Source organism: Rhipicephalus microplus, chromosome X (assembly GCF_043290135.1).
Source record: "Rhipicephalus microplus isolate Deutch F79 chromosome X, USDA_Rmic, whole genome shotgun sequence".
Lineage (NCBI taxonomy): Eukaryota > Metazoa > Arthropoda > Arachnida > Ixodida > Ixodidae > Rhipicephalus > Rhipicephalus microplus.
In genome coordinates, this window is record NC_134710.1 from 443239039 (window position 1) to 443260256 (window position 21218).

A 21218-nucleotide genomic window follows, 5' to 3' on the forward strand; every position below is an offset into this window, starting at 1 on the left:
AGTTTAAAGGGATAATGCAGGCACATTAGTTTGGTACTTGGATATTCTTTCTTTCAGCTAGAAGGTGAACCTTAGGCAGGTGTGCTTACACCGCCAAAATTCATTTGGTTTCTTTGCGTCATTCTGTCAAAATGTCAAAGCACCGACTGGCCCTACATGTGTTTCGCAAGTTGGAAGCTTCTAAGCTAACTCTGGCAACCTGTACTTCGCTAGTTTTCGTCCCTGAAACTGCCTTCCCCTGCTGTCATTGCTGTATTGTGGGATTCGCCACTCACGCCCAGCATGCACCAACATTGCCACGAACCTCTTTCGCAAAACCCGTGCCAACGACTCATCTCTGGGCATCTTAGCCAGCAATGATTGTCTAGGTAGGAATGCGCTTTTTGCTTTCATCTCCTTGATTTGTTCGTCGCCCTCTTTCCCTCATTTATACCAAGGCACATCTTGGAATTTTCACAATATTGATAAGCATGCATGGAATACATAGGCGGACAAGAAAATGATTAATTGCTAATAAGTTTGACAGGGTCATATATTTGATGTAATACTTGTCCTTTGAGGAGTCAACAAAAATATTATCGGGTGAGAATCTTAATGTTAATAGAGAGTACTGGCCCAAAATTCTGAAGGTGAAATAACTTGTGGAGAAGGTCTAATAAGAATTTTGCTGTTAACAAACACTCAAAGGAGTACTGACACAAAATTTCGAAGACAAGATTATTTGCAGAACAGATTTGTGTAGACACACATGAATGACCTACAAAATATCAACGGCTATAAAGATTAGAACAGATTTAAAATGAAACTCGCTATTCATGTCATCCAAAAGCACGCGAAGCGCCCCATCTCTCGACAGTGACAGAAACTTAGTTTTAATATAAACAGCCACCAGCATTAGTAGTCTGCGCTGGCTGCCGCGATCCTTGCCAGCACTCTCTTATAGCAGATCTTTACAATTCAAAGATGGGGTACCTTCTTTATGGAGTTTTACAGGAGTATGCAAGCTTGGAACTCTTTGCCTCAGCAGCGCATTTTTAAAGGGTCACGCATATTTACAACATCTTTGAAGAAATAGCGGCACCCAGTCTACCTTAGTTGAAAATTAGTCAGAGGGGATCATGTGAACGGGGTTTTTTGTGCACGGATGGCCACTATATGAAAACTATTCTGGGCCCTGCTTTGAAACAAATTGAGACTGGGTGCTGTAAAACAACCTCCAGGTAATTGACCGTCATGTGCTCAAGAAAGCAAGTTTTTCTGCCATGTAAAGTGTCATTATCTACTTATTCCGACAGAAAAAATTAGAAGTAAAATTGTGTCAGCCCTTCTTTGAAAAAAAAACTTGCTTCATTCATTTATATATGCGTTTAGTGTACTCGTGGCGTGCTCACAGTGCTAAAAATTTAGGATTTAAGGTTTAGGATAAGCACCTAGCAAACATGGTTTTAGCAACATTGTGTAATTTTTCTTAGAAAGGCATTGATAGACAATGCTACATCAAAAGGAGAGTGGGCTTAGAAGGTGTGAGATGTGCATAGAAAGTCAGAGGAACATATAAAATTTCCCTTAAAAAAAAGAAGCATTTACTGCATTGGCATCGGTCACTATTGCTGGTGGCTAACACTATTGAGCATTTCAGATAAAGTGCTGCTTTGCATTAAAAAAACATGACATGGTATTTGTGACCACTGGTTTCTAAGGCTCCTTGGCAGTGCCCTTACTTTAATAGTCAGCTTACAAAAAGCACCGTGATTATAGTCTGCAATAAAGGCTTTTTATTTATTTATCTTTCAAACAAGCATAATCATTTATGTATATATAAAAAAACACGTGGGGTTACTCCAGATTGCTTGCCTAGTCAAGGGGGCTATGAGGGGCCTTCTAAATTAGGATTTAAGAATTCTTACCCTGGCCTAGGACTTTTTGTGGGCTCATTTAGAAAGTAATGAATGAATTAATGCAAACTTTGCTTCATTGCAAAAAGGGAATGGCGCGGGAATAGTTAGTGTTGCGAAGTCTGAACTGAATGGCTTGAAAGAAAAAAAAAGAAACAGAACAGCAACACATTCTCTTTTCGTGTCAAAAATTAAATGTGTGTGGTGTTAAACTAGTTCTTTTTACAAAGTGTGAATGGGGAACCTGTGCACTGTTCTGTGTACTGTTCATACTGTTCTGTGTAGCGGAAGGTTATGCTGTCAATGCTTGCCACTGGGCTGCTAGACTTTCTTTTTTAAACAACTCTCTTGAGAACTGATTTTAGGTTATTTAGGCACTGGCTAGTATCGGCTTAGACATACACCTAGTCAGTTATTCACTGTGTTGGATTGGGTGTGGCTGCTCGAGGAATTCCTCGGAGGTCGGATGTTCTAAGGAGACACTAAAGTGCAATTTCAATAGAAATTTGAGTGCATCTTTTTTTTTCATGCATTTTCAGATTTCAGCCTTCTCGGTACATCGGCAAGGTCGCCAGCTGCTGAACAGGCCGTGATGGAGGTCACTTGTGTTTTTGTTAGTTCTTTAATGATTGCGTAGTTTTATAAAATAAGGTTGCAGTAAATTTTTCTCATAACATCTATAAAATGTTCATGCCATCGTGATGCACATTTTGACTCCTATGCTGTTTGAAACTGTGTAAATAGTGTTATTTATTTTACTGTATATCACTAGATACTATCGCCAAAAAGCCCCAATCGTACAGCAAAATGTGCAGTTGAATAGGAGAAAAGCAAGTGTAGTGTTGCTCTATAAATGCTTAATCGTATTAAATACACTTTATGAAAATGTTTCATTTACAGCAGTCTGAGGTTCAAAATTGAGATTGTGTTTATTATTGCTAATAAAACTCATCTCTGTGGTTTTGCTTTGCATATTATATTTTTGTAGGACATAGAAAGTGATCAAAAGAAAATGTATGGTTTTCTCAAAATTAGCCACTGAAAAGTAATTGAAAACAATCTCTGTTAATAAGTTGCATGGTTAGGGGCATATGGAGTGATATAATTGTCATTCCTGTAGGCCCAATGAACTAACATTGAGTGGTGAACTTTTTAGTAATTGCATCTAGTGGGCATGTTTGTAATTTAAAGTCAGGGGCCATTATGTTTCCACACAGTTTTGGATTTTTTAGCATGCATGTCTGTGCTCCAAGATATCTGGTTATAAATTTTAATAGGAGTTTGCATGATTAGGCATGCAAGACAGTGAGTGTCCAGGCACGATTCCTCCCTAATGTGACATGCAGTCATTCCTTGACATTGCCAGCCAGTAGTAGAAGGTTAACTGCTGTCTTCTTTTACTATGCCTTCGACTCGTCAGGTTAAATGGTGGACGAAACTGCTGTGGGGCATTTGGGAGGAGCTTTGTGCCGATCATCACTTTCTTGATTGCGAAATCATGTGAGCCAGCAGCCAGAGATCTGTCACCATGGACATGCTAGAAGAATTCTCTCAAGGTAAACTGTTTAGAAACATAGCTGTTTTCAACTTTTCAGTACAGGCAGGCCTGCTAATTGCATTTTTTACTAAGTTCATCATTTAATCTTAGTTTATTTGACAGCTGACAGAGATAATTATCATCGCGGTCTGTGTCCTCATGGATACACGACTTACTTAAAAAAGTTTTTTTCACGTACCTCAAAGTTCTCAATTTCGATATCATAATTTTGATCCCATTGTGTGGGCAAGCATGATGGTATAAGTACACCTAGCATGTATTTGGAGCAAAATAAATAAAAAGAAAAAACAATGAGGTGCATGCCATTTTTCGATAGTCAAGGAGTCGATAGGATCAGTGATGCCTTGTAATAGTGGCTGGGCTCTAGGCACAGGCCTCCAACTACCTGGCATAAAGTGGCTGGCTACCACCATGAGTTTACATCTTGGCCTAAGACTGAAGTTCATTCAAGTTAATCCAGCTGGCTTTGCAGGACGACAGAAGAACTTTAAGCACCACAAGGGGTTGGTGGGCAAATTAGTGTTATTTCATAGTGATATCTTTAGGGTTCCACGTCTACACAAGACAGATAAGATGACAGCACCTTCACCTGTCATCTGTCTTATGCTGTAGTTTTGCACCAAAAAAGCACCGTGGAAGTATGACCAACTCAAATACAGTTATCAGCAAGCTTGAAGGAGCACTGACATCCAATCATCCAATTTCAAGAATCGAGATGTGCCCATCATTCGATCACATGGTATGCATAGGTCTTCTTGGCCAAATTTGAATGGTGTCTGTCACATCAAGCTATTTTAGTTTGACGTCACACAGGCTAGAAAAGCTAAGGAGAAAAAACGAAAAATAGACTTCCCTGCAACATCTACACTAGTGCTCCCCGCAGGGGCGCCTGCGCAAGTAGGCGTTTGGTGTGTAGCGACACCACGGACCCGAGCTAACGGGGGAGCTTTGACTCCCTCCCATGCCTAGCCGTGCGTGGCTTTGCCGTTTCCGAGAAAAAGGGGATCCTGGGGGTTGAGCTGACGCTGGGTGATTGGACCTTTAAGGCCCCCCCGGCAGAGGCAACACACCCCTTTGGCCCCGGCTTCACGTAGACGGCACCCCTGGGCTGACTCACCCAGGGAAAATCCGCAGTCGCCTTTTCCTATCTCTCTCTCCCTACATCTTCGTCTTTATCTCTTACTATTTATCTGTCCTGTCTTCTACTCTCTTCTGTTTACTTCCAAATTTTCTGGCGGCAAGGGTTAACCTTGTGTAGTTACCCAACGTTGGGTAGTTATATCTGGTTATAGCAGCGATGTATGACTGGCGCGTTCAAGTGTTCTACCTTGTAGCGTCCCCCTGTTGGGCTCGTTGGTGGGTGGTCACCATCGCCGCCGAACATGAAATGCACCACATGGCGAAATCTTTCCCCCTTCTCAATGATCGGTCCCTGAAAAGGAACGGCATCGAGTAAAGCTCCAAACGAACCGGAAGCGATTGTGACCACTTCCCGCGCTTTCTAGTCATACACTCTTTGGAAGATAACGTCTCTGTTGCAGGACTGTCGGTTTTCCTGATAGCTAAAATCCTTGCTAACCTAATAGGCAAAAAGTACGACGCAAAGAAACTGTCATCTGGTGATCTTCTTGTTGAAGTAAGAGAGAAACAGCATGCAAACACTCTCCTTAAACAGAAGCAGTTCGCCCACGTGTCTATCACTCCCCATCGCAGCCTTAACACTGTTCAGGGCGTCATTTCACAAAGTGATCTGGTGTTAGAAACTGAAGCTGACATCCTTGAAGGCTTTCGAGAGCAAGGCGTAGTCGCCGTCCGTCGGGTAACCATCAGGCGAAACAATGAAGAAGTGGTGACGCCTCATATAGTACTAACATTCAACTGCTCCATCCCGCCATAATCTGGGAAAGCTGCGTTCCTTTACTGCAAAGTTCGCCCCTACATACCCAACCCTAGAAGGTGCTACAAATGCCAGAAATATGGACATGGGTCGAATACCTGTCGCGGAAAACAAACATGTGCAAAATGTGGTGATCATGAGCACCCAACGGAGAGCTGTACTTCCACGCAAACAGAGTGCCCCAACTGTCACGGGCCGCACGCAGTGTACTCGCGGACATGTGAAATTTTCGAAAAGGAAAAGGAAATTATCTAGATAAAAGTAATGGAAAAACATCACATACTCTGAAGCCCGGAAGAAGGTGTCGCTCTTCTCCAGAAGAATGTACGCTGACGCAGCGCGCAGGGGGGCCGGGCGGCATCTAGCAACTGTGGGCACGCAGTATAGCTTTGCTGATGCGTGCACAATTCGGCCCCCCACCAAGCAGCCACAGGCTGCACCAACGTTCGAAGTCTCGCAGGTCCACCTCCATCAGACCTCAGAGACAAAACAGGCAATCCAAACCCCGCAGGTCAACCTCTGTGAGATCTCGGGGACGACGCAGACAACTGAGAGGGCACCTGTCCCTCTTGAGAAACCTCCGTCAGCCTCCGAGTGCTCACATGAGGCAATAGATGTAACACCGGCGTCCTCAGCATCTCCGATGCTCACGGAATCCATGCTAGTGAAGCGGAGCCCAACAAAATGCCTCAGGGGGAAAAAACACCCTCTAGTCCAGGCGCCTGACAAACGCGGCGAAGTCTGAATAACCCTCCTACCTTTCTTCCTTCTTTAAAATGGCTGCCGAGAGTATCATCTACTGGAACTGCCGAGGTCTACTGAAGAACCTGGATGACATTTATGAAATACTTGTGCAGCACCAACCTAACATACTTTGCCTGCAGGAGATACACTTAAACTCAACACACACTAACTTTCTAAGAAGATATCCGGTATACCGAAAGGACAGGCAACTGCCCATTCATCCGGCGGTGTCGCTATTGTGGTGCAGAAAGCACTCCCGTCCCAAAACTTCACTCTGGTTACCGGCTTAGAGGCAGTGGCAAGACGAACCCTTATCTTTGGACGAATGACAACTGTGTGCTCATTATATATCCCTCCAGACTACCACTTGTCTACTAAAGAGTTTGAAACTCTAGTTGACCAGCTCCCGCATTCATTCCTCTTGATTGGAGATTTTAATGCGCACAACCCCCTATGGGGATGCAGAAGAACAGATTCTCAAGGCTCCTTAATCGAAAACTTCCTCTTGTACTCCTGCTCCTGTATATTTAACAAAAAAAAACCAACGTATTTTAACGCAGCGTGGAACTCATACACAGCCATAGAGATCTTGCTATCGGCTCCCCTTCATTCATGGCAACCACAGCTTGGCCTGTTATTCATAACCTCTATGAAAGTGATTATTTTCCTGTCTGCCTAAAACACACAGGAAGTACAAGTAAGACGACTACAAGTGTATTCAGGTTTAGAGAACAAGATGCTGACTGGACAAAATTCCGAGAGCTTACAGAACTGTCGCGTTCTTCAATTGAAAACCTAGACATTGAAGACTGTGAAGCGTTGGTCGTACTTCTTATCATACAGGCCACAGAGCGATCGATCCCACAGACATCTGACAAGACGCGAAACAAACGACGACCCTGGTGGAATGCGGAGTGCAAAAAAGCTCGCGAGAACCAAAACAAAGCTTGGTCGAAATTTCGCAGGTACCCGACAACTGACAACCTGATGAATTTCAAGCGTGCAAAAGCAAATGGTAGGCGTATCCGACGAGAATCAAAGAGGCAGAGCTGGCAGTCCTTTCTCTTGTCATTTAACTCCTACACTGATACGCATAGGGTGTACAACAGAGTAAGAGCACTTCAAGGGCACAACACTCATCCGGTCCCTCTCGGCAGTACTGCTGGTAATACGCTAGAACACCAGGCAGATGCCATAGGCCAACACTTTGAGTATATCTTCAGCTCAGCACATTATACAGTCTCCTTTAAACGACACAAGCTTGCTGAGGAACGTAAGCCTATCCGCGATAGAAGGCCATCTGCTGGAGGCTACAATACTCTGTTTACCATCGACAAATTGAAGGCAGTGCTGGCGAAATGTGGCAACTCAGCCGCAGGCCAAGACAAGATTACATATGGCACGCTGAAACACTCACACGAACACACCCTTGATGTCACTCTCTTACTGTTCAACAGCATATGGTGCTCCGGGCGTCTACCCAAGGCCTGGAAAGAGGCAGTTATAATACCCATCCTCAAACAAGGAAAAGAAGCCACACTTGTCGCTAGTTATAGGTCTATCGCCCTGACTAGCTGCTTGTGCAAGGTATTTGAAAAAATGGTAAACTACCGCCTCATGTATTACCTTGAATATAATGGCCTCCTTGACCGTCGTCAAGCTGAATTCAGATCAATTCGGTCGACAGCTGACCAACTCGTAGCATTCGAATCCTACGTCATGGATGCCTTCATTCACAAACAACACTGCCTTTCTGTATTTTTCGACTTGGAGAAGGCTTATGACACGACATGGCGTTATGGCATTCTCCGTGACTTGCAATCTCTTGGAGTGTCAGGGAACATGCTGAATACAACTCAAAGCTACCTCTCTGAACGTACATTCGTGGTTCGTGTTGGAAATGTCCTTTCAAGGTGGTTTACGTAGGAAAATGGTGTCCCCCAAGGTGGCGTACTTAGTTGCACACTATTCATCGTAGAAATGAACTCCATAAACACTATACTGCCTAAAACAATTTCCTACTCTGTATATGTGGATGACAATCAGATCAGCTTTAAATCGTGCACCTAGCCATCTGCGAACGTCAGATTCAGTTGGCAGTAAATAAGCTCTCAAGCTGGGCAGACAAAAATGGCTTTAAGTTTAACTGTGACAAGACTGTCTGCCTACTCTTTTCAAAACTACGTGGCATAAGCCCGTCCCTCAACATTTCAATGAACGGACACACTATTGCTACTAAGAAGGATCATAAATTGCTAGGTGTTGTGATGGATGAAAAGCTCAGCTTTGTCCCACACATCAAGCACCTGCGACTGAAATGCTTGAAAGCCTTGAACTTGCTCAAGATTCTCTCGCATCAGTCACGGGGTACAGATCGTGACTGTCTATTGAACCTTCTCAGTAGTGTAGTGCTCTCACGTATTGATTATGGCTAGGTTGTGTACGAATCAGCATCGAGATCCGCACTTAAGATGCTCGACCCAGTGCATCACCATGGGCTTCGTCTGGCTAGTGGCACTTTCCGAACCAGCCCAATAGCCAGCCTGTATGTTGACACAGATCGGTGGTCATTAGAACGACGACGGCAGTTCACAAGCATCAAGTATGCAACCAAGGTGCTCTCTCATGTCGACCACCCATCTCGCAAGCTATTGCAGGATACAGCAAACGCCCACCTGTTCTTGAGGCGACCATCAGCTACCCCAACATATCCCATCAGAGTGGCCTCACACTTTGAAAATCTTAATATACCGGTCTCTAATCTTCAACTAAGTTCCCACAAGGACACTGTGGCACCATGGGAAAGGCGAGCTATCAATTGCGACTTGTCATTCCTAGAGGTAGGAAAGCATGGCCTCCCAGTCGCAATCAATCAGCATTTTATGTACTTGCAGGCAAAATACAGGTGTGCTGAGTACTACACTGATGCTTCCAAGTCCTCGGTCATCGCATGTGCTGCATACGGCCTAGCGTACTCTGAATCTGCAACAATGAATGAACATACCAGCATATTTACTGCTGAGTGCTATGGCATACTATTAGCTATAAGGCACAACTTAAAGAAGAACCAGCCTCCATCATATACACAGATTCCCTCAGTGCAGTGGCTGCGTTGTCTTCTGCAAAGACACATAAAAATTCAGTGACTAATACTCTTCTAAACTGCCTCGTGTCAGCCTACAGATCCAAGCTTAAAATCAAGCTATGCTGAATTCCAGGACACCGCAACATAGCTGGCAATGAGGCAGCGGACCAACTTGCGAAGTCCGCTGCACTCCGTCCAACAGTAGACGTAGTCGTCATCCCATATGAGGACTTGAGGCCGCCAACCAGAAACCGAATGCATAAGCAATGGCAAAACAAATGGAACGTAGCAATTAAAAATAAATTGCACACAGTAAAGCCAAGAATAGGTAGATATGCTCCTGAAAAACGTAACAAGCATCAAGAGGTTGCACTGTGCAGACTCAGGATCGATCATACACATGCAACACCCACACACCTTTTAAGCAACTCTCCTGCACCGTGTTATGGAAAATGTGGTGATGTACTATCTGTCCTTCACGTTTTAATTATGTGCCCATAGCTTGAACCACAAAGACTGCATCACTTCCCAAAGCTATACAAATGCCTCATACCGCCTCACCCTTTATTTTTTCTTGGGGACGATCCCATGTTTCCCATAAAACTAGTTTTAAAGTTCTTAGCCTATGTTGGATTCCTGCACTTAATTACATATTCTCACTAATCTCAGCCCTCTCTCGATCCTGAGAGGACCGCTGAGACTTCTTTACGAAATGTCATGCAGCACGCACTCCTTGTCCTGACAAGGACCACTGCCACCACTGCGTGACTTTTTAAAACCCACAGGTTTAGACCGTTTTAAACTCATCACGCATAGTCATTACACTTAAGTTTAAACCATATGCCCCACTCTTTTATTCTTGCCACCCCGAGATTTTTTTCTATAATTGAACCAATGAAAAACCCTGTGTTTGGCGTTCTTTAGCCTGAGTTGCCCTTGCGCCACTAAAATCTACCATCATCATCATCATCATCTACACTAGTGCTATCTGTTTGGTGTGATACATTCCGCAAATACCATTCTGAGTGACAATACGCTAGTAACGATGGCGTCGATGATCTGTGAGTGCGTTTGGAGCCAAATCCCAGCCATGCTCTCAGTAGTGGCTCTCCTTGCTGGGTTGAAGCTTGCGTGCCAATCATCGTGTCGCATCGACTGTGCTCCACTGCATCGGCTTTGCTCTACTGCATGTGAGTACGGTCATTCAGAACAACAATACGTGCCAGAATGTTGGGGAACCACTGCGTAGTGTAAACTTGCATGTCGAAGCGCAGAAAAAGCGGGAATTGCGTGGCGTTTCATGCCTTTCCCAGCCACGAACCTCAACGCAGCCAGTGGGTCGACTTCGTACGCACCGGTGGATGGAGCGACTGAATGACTAAAAAAAACAGCCGCATTCGCTCACTTCACTTTGCGTCGAGCTGCTACAGGCTAAATCGTGTTGGCGAACCAGTAGGGTTTCACTGGCAGTAGGAGGCCTCTTCTCGAGGCCGGGACTATTTCTACCGTGTGCCCTGCTGAAGCTGAAAGAATGAAATCACTCGCCACACGTCCGCGACATGATGTGCATAGTTGGTGTTGCTTAGCTCGAACAGTACGGCCGGGACTAATAAATGCATTGCATTTAACGCGGAGCTTGTCAAGCAAGGGTCGTCGCAAATCGCGGCGATACCCAATTCTAGATCACTGTCATTGTCACTTGCTACTGTTCACCGCGGCTACGGCGAGGACGACGATGTTGGCAACAGAGGCATGTCTACGCCTTCGAGAGACACAGCTGGACTGACTGTACATGCGTTCCTAGCAGACGAAACGCTAGTGTGACGTCACCATTTTTTGTGAAAGCGGCATCATCTGTGCAGTGGCCGCGAGGTAGCGCTGCCAGCAGTGCAATTCGGCAGGCTTTCTACCCATTTTGAACAACGTTCGATAGCGAATGTGTTAATCAATATTACAGATACTCATTCGTCACTCAGATACATTTTACGTCGCGAATCGCTACTAGGGGGTTGATAGCTACTTGTTGACGCAAAAATTTTGACATGAGCAAATTTGATGTCAATGTTATTTTAACACGAACGCTTCATCGCGTGACCTGGACTACCTTGACTGATGCCAGCTGCGAAGTGCTTGGTGCTGTGGCCAAGTTGACGCCTCGGTATGCTTGGATAGTATGTCGGCATGCATGGGTAACATCTCAGCAAGAGAACCCAAAGCTATGCGGAACTAGCATCAATCAAACTACAGTTTACACCACTTTTTACGTAACAATTTATAGGGGAGAACTGACTACGATGCGGTCTTTTTCAACTTCCATTCACCCTCCCATAGAACCTAATGTATCTGCATACTATTGGGCAGTCCTCCAAGATGAGATGCCGATTATAATGCGGTTGCCGGAAAATCTTTGTGACAATCGCGGTAACGAGCGCGCTTCAGAAAGGAGGGGCTCTCGATGCACCGCTGGAGAGCGAGCGACGAGGTTGTTTTGGAGGAGGGGACCATGAAGTAAACGAACAAAGGTCAGAGGGAAGAAAAAGAAAAGGAAAAAATGCCTTGGCACGCTGTGCGGGCTTGGGGAGGAAGGTGGGTTCCTCGGCGACAGATAAGCTATATTGCTAGCATGGCTCCGGCCGCATGCAGCTCGACATGGCAAGTGCGATGCCGTCCCTATCAACTGCGCTTGATAGTTTAAGTCGGGAAATGGCTCGTTGTAATCTTGCTTGCTACAGATATTACGTTTGCTGCCTCGTACGCAAATTTAAAACATTTTACAGCCTAATGACACATACTTTTGCCTTTGATTCCAATGGGCTGTTTTTTGTAATCTTGGCGGGTTTGTGTCATTTTTGATCTGCCGGCGGCAAACGTCATATCACGCACGCTTTTCTCGCTTCAGTGCTTGAATGTCGTCTTTTCAATGTCAGATCTTCAATTCTTGGATAAACTTCCCACGACAACATACCAAATGGCAGGCTAGGCCCAATCGGCGTTGGTTGTGTTTCCGTAGTGGCCACATGCAATCTAAGTCATGGTTTGGTACGTAATCTATGAAACTCTTTGCAATGACTGTACTTGACAGGAAAGGATAGATATAATAAAAACGAGGGTGGCACGTGTAGTGCTCGTAAGGACGTTCGCGACTCGATTGTGACGTTTTAAAATCTGGAGCACGCATGTAAAATGGAATGATTGGCATCTTTCAAAGCATGAAGTTCCGGACGTGATTCCGCATTATGTGTACTGCGCATAATCGAGGTGGTTTGAGAAGCAATCGGCGAATTTTCGCGATGGTACTTTCTCTTGTTTAACTCCCTCCCCCCCTTTTCGTGTTCATTTCATTGGCAACGTGTGTCTTTAGACACCACAATTTTTTTAACATTCAAAAATTTAAAACATAAGCACCATGCATTGCATGCTTCAATCCTCTGACACGCGAGGCTGCTTGCTCAATGTGGTACCGCTTACAGTGCGGATATTAGCGACTCCCGCTACCTACGTTATGAGCGGTCTGTACTGTATTTGGAGTGTGGTAGCTTGGGCTAGTTCGTATGGTATGACGGTACTCATAGCGCGAAAACAGAACGACGGCAAAGAGACAAAAATGACACGAGCGCTAACTTCCAACTGAGCTTATTGCGCAGAGCGCGAAAACATAAGAAGGACATGAAGGACACGAGCACTAACTTCCAAAGAGTTCATTGCCCAGAGCATGAAAACATATGCACAATAAACTCAGTTGGAAGTTAACACTCGTGTCCTTAGTGTCCTTCTTGTCTCTTTGTCGTCGATCTATTCTCGTGCTATAATTATCCTCATGTACTTTGAGTATTCGTGTTAAGCTTGCTGACAACTATTCATGCAGGTGTGTTGTCTGGTTTGCAGTTGTGTGTTTTTGTTTTTGCTCAGAGTTTATTCATTCACCACGATAAAGGATGCGTAAGAACGCTTGGGGAACAGCATTGTTTAGTAGTGGAGAGCAAGCATGTACTAGCTGGGCCAAATAATGGAAATAGTGCGAGTGATCTGGCTGTGTGGTATTCTGGGGAGATTAGCATAGCAGAGAAAGGGTGGACAAGTATGGTGGGGTACAGCACACGTCTACATCTTGCCTTTTATCCCCTCTCCTGTTGTGCTGTATCATCAGCTGTTTGAAGCTGGTCGCAGCCATAAAAATGCTTGGATAAGTGGTAATAAGGGAAGCCAGGTCAATTTATGTTCTTGTTACTTCTATGAAATAGCTGGCTGACTGCTTTTCTGAATAATGGATATATCAGCGTGAGTACCCTACTGGTGGATTGTAATGCAAAATTTATGGCAAAGTGATGCATGTAATGATGTTTGCAGTTGGGGACATAGCATAATTTTGACTCAAACACTTACATGACATCCAACATTACTGTTAGCGACCAGATTTGCTGTAACATGATATGGCAGTCAGAAACAGTTGCTCAATAGCGCATGCATTTAAAAAATAATTTAAATCTTTGAATTATGCAGCGTCAGCATGTAGTTTCTTTGTAGCTTCCTTTCTAAATGTAACATTGAAATTCAACATTGAGAAAAGCTCATCTCTTTTGCATTGTGCTAAGGGCAAAATAATGGGTGTATTTTCAGTGATATTGGATAGACTTGTGGCATAATTTCACATTCACTTTGTGCTTCATAGGCGGCACCTTTGATGCGTTCAAGCACATACCTGAAGGAACGCTTTGGTGTATCTGATGCTGGTGAGTGGCAAAGTTATGGTAGATCCCTATAGGTAGATCACAAATAGATCGCTTACTGTAATGGTGACATATGTAAGTAGCCTCTTTGCATAAGACATAAAGAAGTTGGCTTTGCTAATTTGGAAATAATTACCACGTCCGCTTGAAAAAAAGAGGGCGTGGCCGGTAGCGTCGCGGTCAATGATTGAGCGCGTCTATGCCGAGTTGACAGTTGCGGCCGCTTTTTTGGTGAGGGCGCTGAGGCTCCACCCAATAAAGTGGACAATACTTTGCATTACAGTGGGATTGCGTGAATATTTGTGTGTGTCTCTTTGCTTTTTCATTCTTTATTTGTATATGATCGTGTGTGTGTGTGGAGGGGGGGGGGGGTACTTCATGGTTCCTGGGCTCAAGTACGATTCCTTGGTGTGCGCGTGTGTGGCAGACTTGTTTTTCAGTGGTGTGACGCCGCAAAGCTGTTGTGTGCCGCTGAGCATATCGAACACGACAAAAGATGCTAAGAAGAAGTACAACATAATCCCCTGGGATCTACAATGTCAAGAAGCATAATTTGGTGTGTATTATTCATAACAGAGCACTTATTTTTACCACATGCGAGGGCTGTCGCTGCCACCGCCTCCAGACGACAGCATCAGATCATTGTGCCAACTGTTCCCTTCCTGGGCGCGCACAACGAAACAAAAGAACAAGCATCAAAAGGCGCACAGGGCATGCCCTTTCTCTATACACATGTGACAGCCCACACAGATCGGGAGAAGTCGAGACATCGAAGCGGGGCCTCTTTTGGGGGCAGCCGTTTTTGCAGACAAACCGGCGAGGCGAAGCCCCTTCCCCTGGCTGTCGCCATGTCACTGTGCAATTACTTGAAATGTTGGAAAAACCGGCAAGGATTCAAACTAAAGGTGATGGAGGGGAGGACGGTTTGGTGAACTCAGCCAAGAAGTTGTGATCTTTGAGCAGTTCAAGTGAGTTGTGTAGTGCGGTCAGTTGATATTGAAGATTCTAGTGATGCTGCCATGAAATTACTGTTTTGAAGATTTTCGCCGGAACAACGCTCCCAGTTAGAGTTGGTTTCATTGTTTCGATGCAGAGAAATATTCGACATATGTTTGAAGAATAGTGGAATACACACGTGTGGTGAATAATCAAATCCTCTGTGTGTTTTCGTGCAGCTCGTAGTTATGCATGAAATTGCATTGGTAGCGTGGTAAGTTTGTTCCCGTGGTTTTAAATACTCTCTCAGTGATTTTGTGATTTGTAATTGATACCTGCTGAGTATGGAAGTTTGTCTGATGCTTTTAGTAAGAATACTTTTTGTTTGTGTTGCCAACTTTTGGTTTTAACTATGTCTTTGGGCCTCAGCCGGCATTGTTGGTAAGCTAAAAAAAACTGCAATGGAATTGTACGTGCTTTTGCGATGTTTTTTGGTGGGCCAGCATATCAGCTCTTGGAAACTGGGTGGCGATTGCCTCTTTATGAACGGAATCAGTGAGCTTTTTCATTTCAAGTGAGTCACACGGGCAGTATTCATGGGGGGTATTAAGGCCTACTCTACTAAAAATTGGCTCTTCTAGGGCAAACTATTCACATTTGTGTTGCAATAGGTACTAATAATGATTCAAAAGAGAACTTGTGACGTGCTCTCAGGAAATGCGTTATTTACGGCCTACTGTCGCGCGTAGCAATGCGTGTGATAGAGTTTCTCCTGAGGGGAAGTGTTGACGTCAGAGAGGGAGTGAGGAGAACCAAGTCCGGGACTCCGCTGCAGCGGCACGGAACAGGCCTCACCTTCTTTATTCAGCGACCGTAGAATCACACTGAAACCATAATTTAGAGGACCGGAATATAATGAGGTATCGGTTATAACAAAGTAAGTGAACAGTCTTGCAATTGATCTAGTGGTAGAGTATACTTTTATAACAAGTTTTTGTTTATAGTGAACCTATTTTCATGTAAAATACAACCCTCGTTATAATGAGGTTTGAGTGTATGCCTTCACAACTTGTTACTGCTGAAGCTTTCCAGAACTTGCTGGCATAAGAAGCAGTTTCATTACTTCTAAAGCTGTGCTGTTCCTTGCCCTGAAACATGGCTGCAAATGTCTTGAAAACATGTCATTCTACTGAATTCTGCTTGTTCGCATTGAGAACTCCTTTAGAAGAGACAGGGTTGCCAAGTTTGGCTACTTTGAGCCAATTCGGCTACCTTCTTTTAGGCCGGTGGTGGAAGGAAATTGGTCTACTTGACTCTTTTTTGGCTATTTTCTCGCCCCTCAGCTTGAGCCTAATTATCAAAATCTGGTGAGGTCGCAGCCTGTAGTGTTCGAGTACGCCGACAAAACGCTGAAGTCAAACTGTGCTTCTAGCTCCAAAAATAAAATTTTGCACTTTGAATAAAAATGGCAGGTTGCAGTGGCCTAAACAGGGGTAAGGGTAAACTGTTGATTATTACAAGAAATACGAAAACTACACATTTACAACCTCTTGGTGAAGCAGGCCTCGCACGCACAAATACAGAAAAAAAAACGTTTCAATGGCTGTTTGCTGAGAACGATTGTATGTGGTCTTGTTTTGCTGATTACTCAATGCTGAAGTCAGTTTTAAAACACGATTTCAAGGGAAGAGGAATCAACAGCGATCCACACCCATGCCCCTGTGCACTCATTGACATGAGAGATCGGATATTCGATTGTTCAAGTGAGCACTGAATACAGTGTATATTTACGTTTTCACGGATACGCTTCTTAGACATGCAAATAATAGTGTGGAAGTCGTTTTCACAGATGTTCGCCTCTTTTTGACTATTTTTTACTGCTGTTGGCTCAAGTTGGCTGAATTTTGGCTATTTTTTCCTATTTCGTATTGATTTTTTGTCTTTTCAACATGGCAATTATGACTAGCAATCATTAGACATCAGTAGTCTGTTGCATGTAGGCGTATCAGTAATGGGTAATGCATTTTACAAATGATGCCATGTCCTGTATGCCTAACACAAACGAAACCCCTATATTTTTTACTACTCTTTAGATGTTATACAGGCAGCGTGTAATCAATGTGTGTATAATATTGAATCAGGTGTCTGTTACGTAATGGGTTTTCATTATTTACCTACCGGAATTTTGCTCATTGGCACTGTCATTTCAGATATTGATGCCCAGGCTGCCCTAGGTTTCTAGGAAAGCTTAACAGGTGAGTTTCAGCATATTTATAGGTGTATTAATACTTATATTCATAAACTATCGATTTCCTATTAGTTTCTTATATTACATTGGTGTGACATATGTGGGTGGCTGATATCTTAGATTTCATGAAGAGGATGAAGTGGATTTGACGGGTCCACGTTATGTGTTTCATGTATAATTTGTGGTCCGTTGTAGTTGAATGCATTTTGACTACTAGGCAGTCTGACGAAGGGACAAATTCAGCATACATAAGATGTGACCAGCCAAAGCTGTAGGGGGCCAACTGGGAGTACACGGCCTGTCAAAAGCACCCAGGTCACTGTGCTGTGTACAATAGACTCTAGTTAAACAAAACCTGTGGCAACTGGCAGAATATCTTCAATTCAGCAGGAGTTTCGTTTACTGAGAAATGAACAAAGGTGCAGAATGTTAGTATTAAATCAATTGGAGATAGTTCTTTCATTTTAGCAGCAATTCCACATTAAAAGGTTTCCGTTTACTGAGATTCAACTGTATTCTTATGGCAGTGTGGCCTAGGAACTTTTGACCCTCCCCCTGTTCCCAAGGATTGCAAATGGCCTTCATCCAGAGCATATGATGGTGATGCACCATCTAACAGGCAGTACTTCATCCTTGATCAATAGTACTTGATTTCCGCTACCAGGAGTACCAGCAAGCCCTTAAAAAGCTACTACGTAACAAGAAATTTTCCACTTATCGTTTTTTTTCTCGTCAAATGATAGGCCAAGCCTTGGGAAATGTACCAGTAAGCTTGAGTGTGCTCTGAAATTGTAAATAAAGCATGCCTTTAAAAGCTAGTTCCAGTTCGTACTCTACCCTGACATCACGATATAAAATGAGCAGTGCCACCTGCTATTAGTATGTGCGTTTGCAGGTTTTTGCGTCGTATCCTCGTCCGTGCATCTGCTTCGTCTGCATGGGTGAAAACTGTTGCGGGAGGGGGGCACAACAAGGGGATGGCATCTCAGTTGTGCCCCTTTGCTCTTCATCGACAATCTGAAGTCTATTTATTTTTTTTATTTTTTTATTTATCATATACTGCGAACCATTTAAGGTCCAAGCAGGAAAGGTACAGCAAGTTCAAAGGTAAAATAAAGGTACAACAAAGTTACAACAAAATTGATACTGGTATACACGAAATGTAAGAAACACATAGCAATCACCAGCAAATTATGCTCGTTTCCAGAGGGCTGAGTACACCCACTGCAACACAATCCATAAGCAAAGCACCACACTCTTAGGCACACAACAATTTGTTAAATCAAACAAGTATTGTGAAAGCCAGGAAACACAAGGCGCATTTCATGGTGAAAAAGAAAGAAGAGTAGAGTTTCGGGGCAACAAATTCCACTCAGAGATTGATTTCGGGAAAAAAGAGTGTTTGTATAAATTAGTTCTTGCGAAAATTGGCTTGATGCTACAGCTGTGTTTGTGACGGGAAGGCCTGGAAGAATCCTTTGCCATGTAGTTGTCTGGCTTTATTTCGAGTTTAGAAAAATATATTAGACGGAGTAAATTAAGTCGAGCAGCTCGTCGTCTGTCCTCAAGAGGTTCAAGATTTGCCAACTGCAACATCGCAGAGGGGGAATCGTGGCGTCTATACCTACTGTAAATAAAACGGGCTGCCAGGCGCTGAATTTTTTCTATCTTTTTTATATTGCTTTTTGTGTGAGGGTCCCATACCACGGAGGCGTACTCCAAGGAAGGCCTTACCATTGTTTTGTAAGCTTTAAGCTTTAAGGAACTGGGGGCATTAGCTAATTGATGCTTTAGAAACCCTAGTTTTTTACGTGCGGAAGAGCATGTATTTACTATATGGGTTGTCCAGTTGAGGCTTGAGGTAATTGTAACACCCAAATATTTATATTCTTTGACTTGTGTAATCTGTGACCCTTTTATATCATGTTTAAAGTAAAGCTTGTTGATTTTGTTGGTGATACACAAGTAAGCAGTTTTTTCTAGATTAATTACCATGTTCCACTCGGAACACCAAGTTTCCAAGTTACCGATGTTTCTGTTTAAAACTTGTTTATCTGCCGTTGAGTGTATGACTTTGAAAAGAATGCAGTCGTCTGCGAACAGTTTAACTGATACGCTGGTATCTATTGCTTGAGCCAAATCATTATTATAAATGTTAAATAAAACAGGACCGAGTACGGACCCCTGCGGTACTCCGGAAAAAACGTCTAAGAAACGCAAGCGCGAACCCTCAATCTCTACGTATTGTTTACGGTTTAGTAGGTAAGATGTGACCCAATTTGTTATATCTGAAGGAACGCCAATTGACTTCAGTTTATTTAATAATTTTTTATGGGGAACTTTGTTGAACGCCTTCGAGAGGTCAAAAAAGATCACGTCAACCTGGCTACCAGCATCTAGAGCCTTCGCAAATTCATTAATTGTAGTTAATAACTGCGTAGTAGTAGAAAGACCTCGTCGGAAACCGTGTTGGTGCTCAGTGAGAATAATTTGGGATTGAAGAAAGTTATTGGGGTATTTTGCAATAATATGTTCCAGCAGTTTACAACAATGACAGGTGAGAGAGATGGGCCGATAGTTACAAAAATTGAGACGGTTACCCTTCTTATACACAGGAGTCACACGTGCAATACGCCAATCATCAGGTATCGCACCAGACGAAACGGATTTCTGCAAAATGTCTACAAGGAACCTGGCTAACAGTGTAGCATAGCGTCTGAGAAATACGGAAGGGATATCGTCAGGGCCTGTCGATTTTTTCGGATCCAATCGCAAAAGCAATTTTGTGACACCTTCCAAAGAAATCTGAATGACACCACAATCACCATTTTCACAAACAGCCCCGTTTGAATGATCTGACGTTGAAAACACACTTTGGAAATACTCGTTAAACACCTCCGCCACTTCTCTTGGATCAGTAAGTACCCGATCACCCTTGGCGATTTGATCAAGCCTCGTGCCACCCTTATTCGATAAAAATTGCCAAAATTTAGAGGGACTTTCGGATACAAAACGATTGAGTGTCACATTAAAGTAGTGATCCCTAGAAGCAGCTAAATTGGACTTTAATGTAGCCTGTAAATCAAAAATGTCTGCTTGAGCAGCATTGGAACGTTTCCGCAAGCGTTTTAATTTGCGCTTCACATGAATTATTTCTCTATTTATCCACGGATTCGTCCTACCAACTTTTTTCACTTTATCTGGAATAAAATGCTGGATACAGAAATGAGAGTGCGCTTTGAACTTTGTCCATAATGTATTGCTGTCATCACTATCATCAAACAAAACAATGGCTTCCTCGAGATAATTAGTTATATTTACATCATCTGCAGATGTGTACTGCTTTATGGTAATAGGTTTGTATTGGGGTGGGTTGGATTGACGTGGGAGCAATGACGTAAAGTATACCAATTTATGATCTGAAATTCCCTCACAAATATCGGTGGTAATGCCAGTTATAGTTGAGGAGCACAAGATGAGATCTAGAATCGAAGACGTACAGCTTGTCACCCGAGTGGGAAGTAAAACGGTTTGGGTCAGATTAAACGCCAAGAGCATGTCCAGAAAAATTTCAGAATTCGGTATGTCTGTTGGGCTGAACTTTAGCGTTTCCCAATTAATACAAGGCAGATTGAAATCCCCAACAACTAAAAGAATTTGGTTGCGATACTGATCTAGCTTGTCGTAAAGTTTTAACAAGAAATCTGGCTCAGCATTGGGTGGTCTGTACAGACCTATGACGATGATTTGGTTTCCTAAAAATTCACACCTGCAAAGCACACTTTCGTGGTCGACATCAATCTCGGGCAATTGATATGACGGCACACCACTTTTGACAAGAACTGCAGTGCCACCGCCCCTTGTTTTGCGATCCTTACGATAGCACGTATATGAAGGCGGAAACACGCAACTATCTCGATCGTCAGGGTGCAACCAGGTTTCTGAAATTACGGCTATGTGAGGGTCATAGGATAGCAGAACATGTTCAAACTGTTCTTGTTTCTTCCGCAGGCTCTGTGCATTGAGGTTTATCAAAAGAAGCCGCTTGTGCGCTAAGGTCTGCTCGTCATTGTGATGTCAATCTTCTGAGCGCGCAGCGCTGCGCAACAGTTTCCTAGGGTTTTGATG

The 21218-nt window shown here is 43.6% G+C and overlaps 1 long non-coding RNA gene across 2 annotated transcripts in view; it reads left to right on the top strand.

Moving 5' to 3' along the window:
- Nucleotides 1–297: 297 nt before the first annotated feature.
- Nucleotides 298–21218, top strand: part of LOC142777484 (uncharacterized) — a 28960-nt gene continuing 8039 nt past the window's right edge. The window contains exons 1-2 of one of the 2 annotated variants that reach the window (XR_012888131.1): nucleotides 298–368; nucleotides 2435–2493. This is a non-coding gene — a long non-coding RNA (uncharacterized LOC142777484). Of the gene's footprint in view, nucleotides 369–2434; nucleotides 2494–13848; nucleotides 13910–17052; nucleotides 17098–21218 lie in introns of those variants that run through there. The other variant, XR_012888132.1, reaches the window with a different exon arrangement.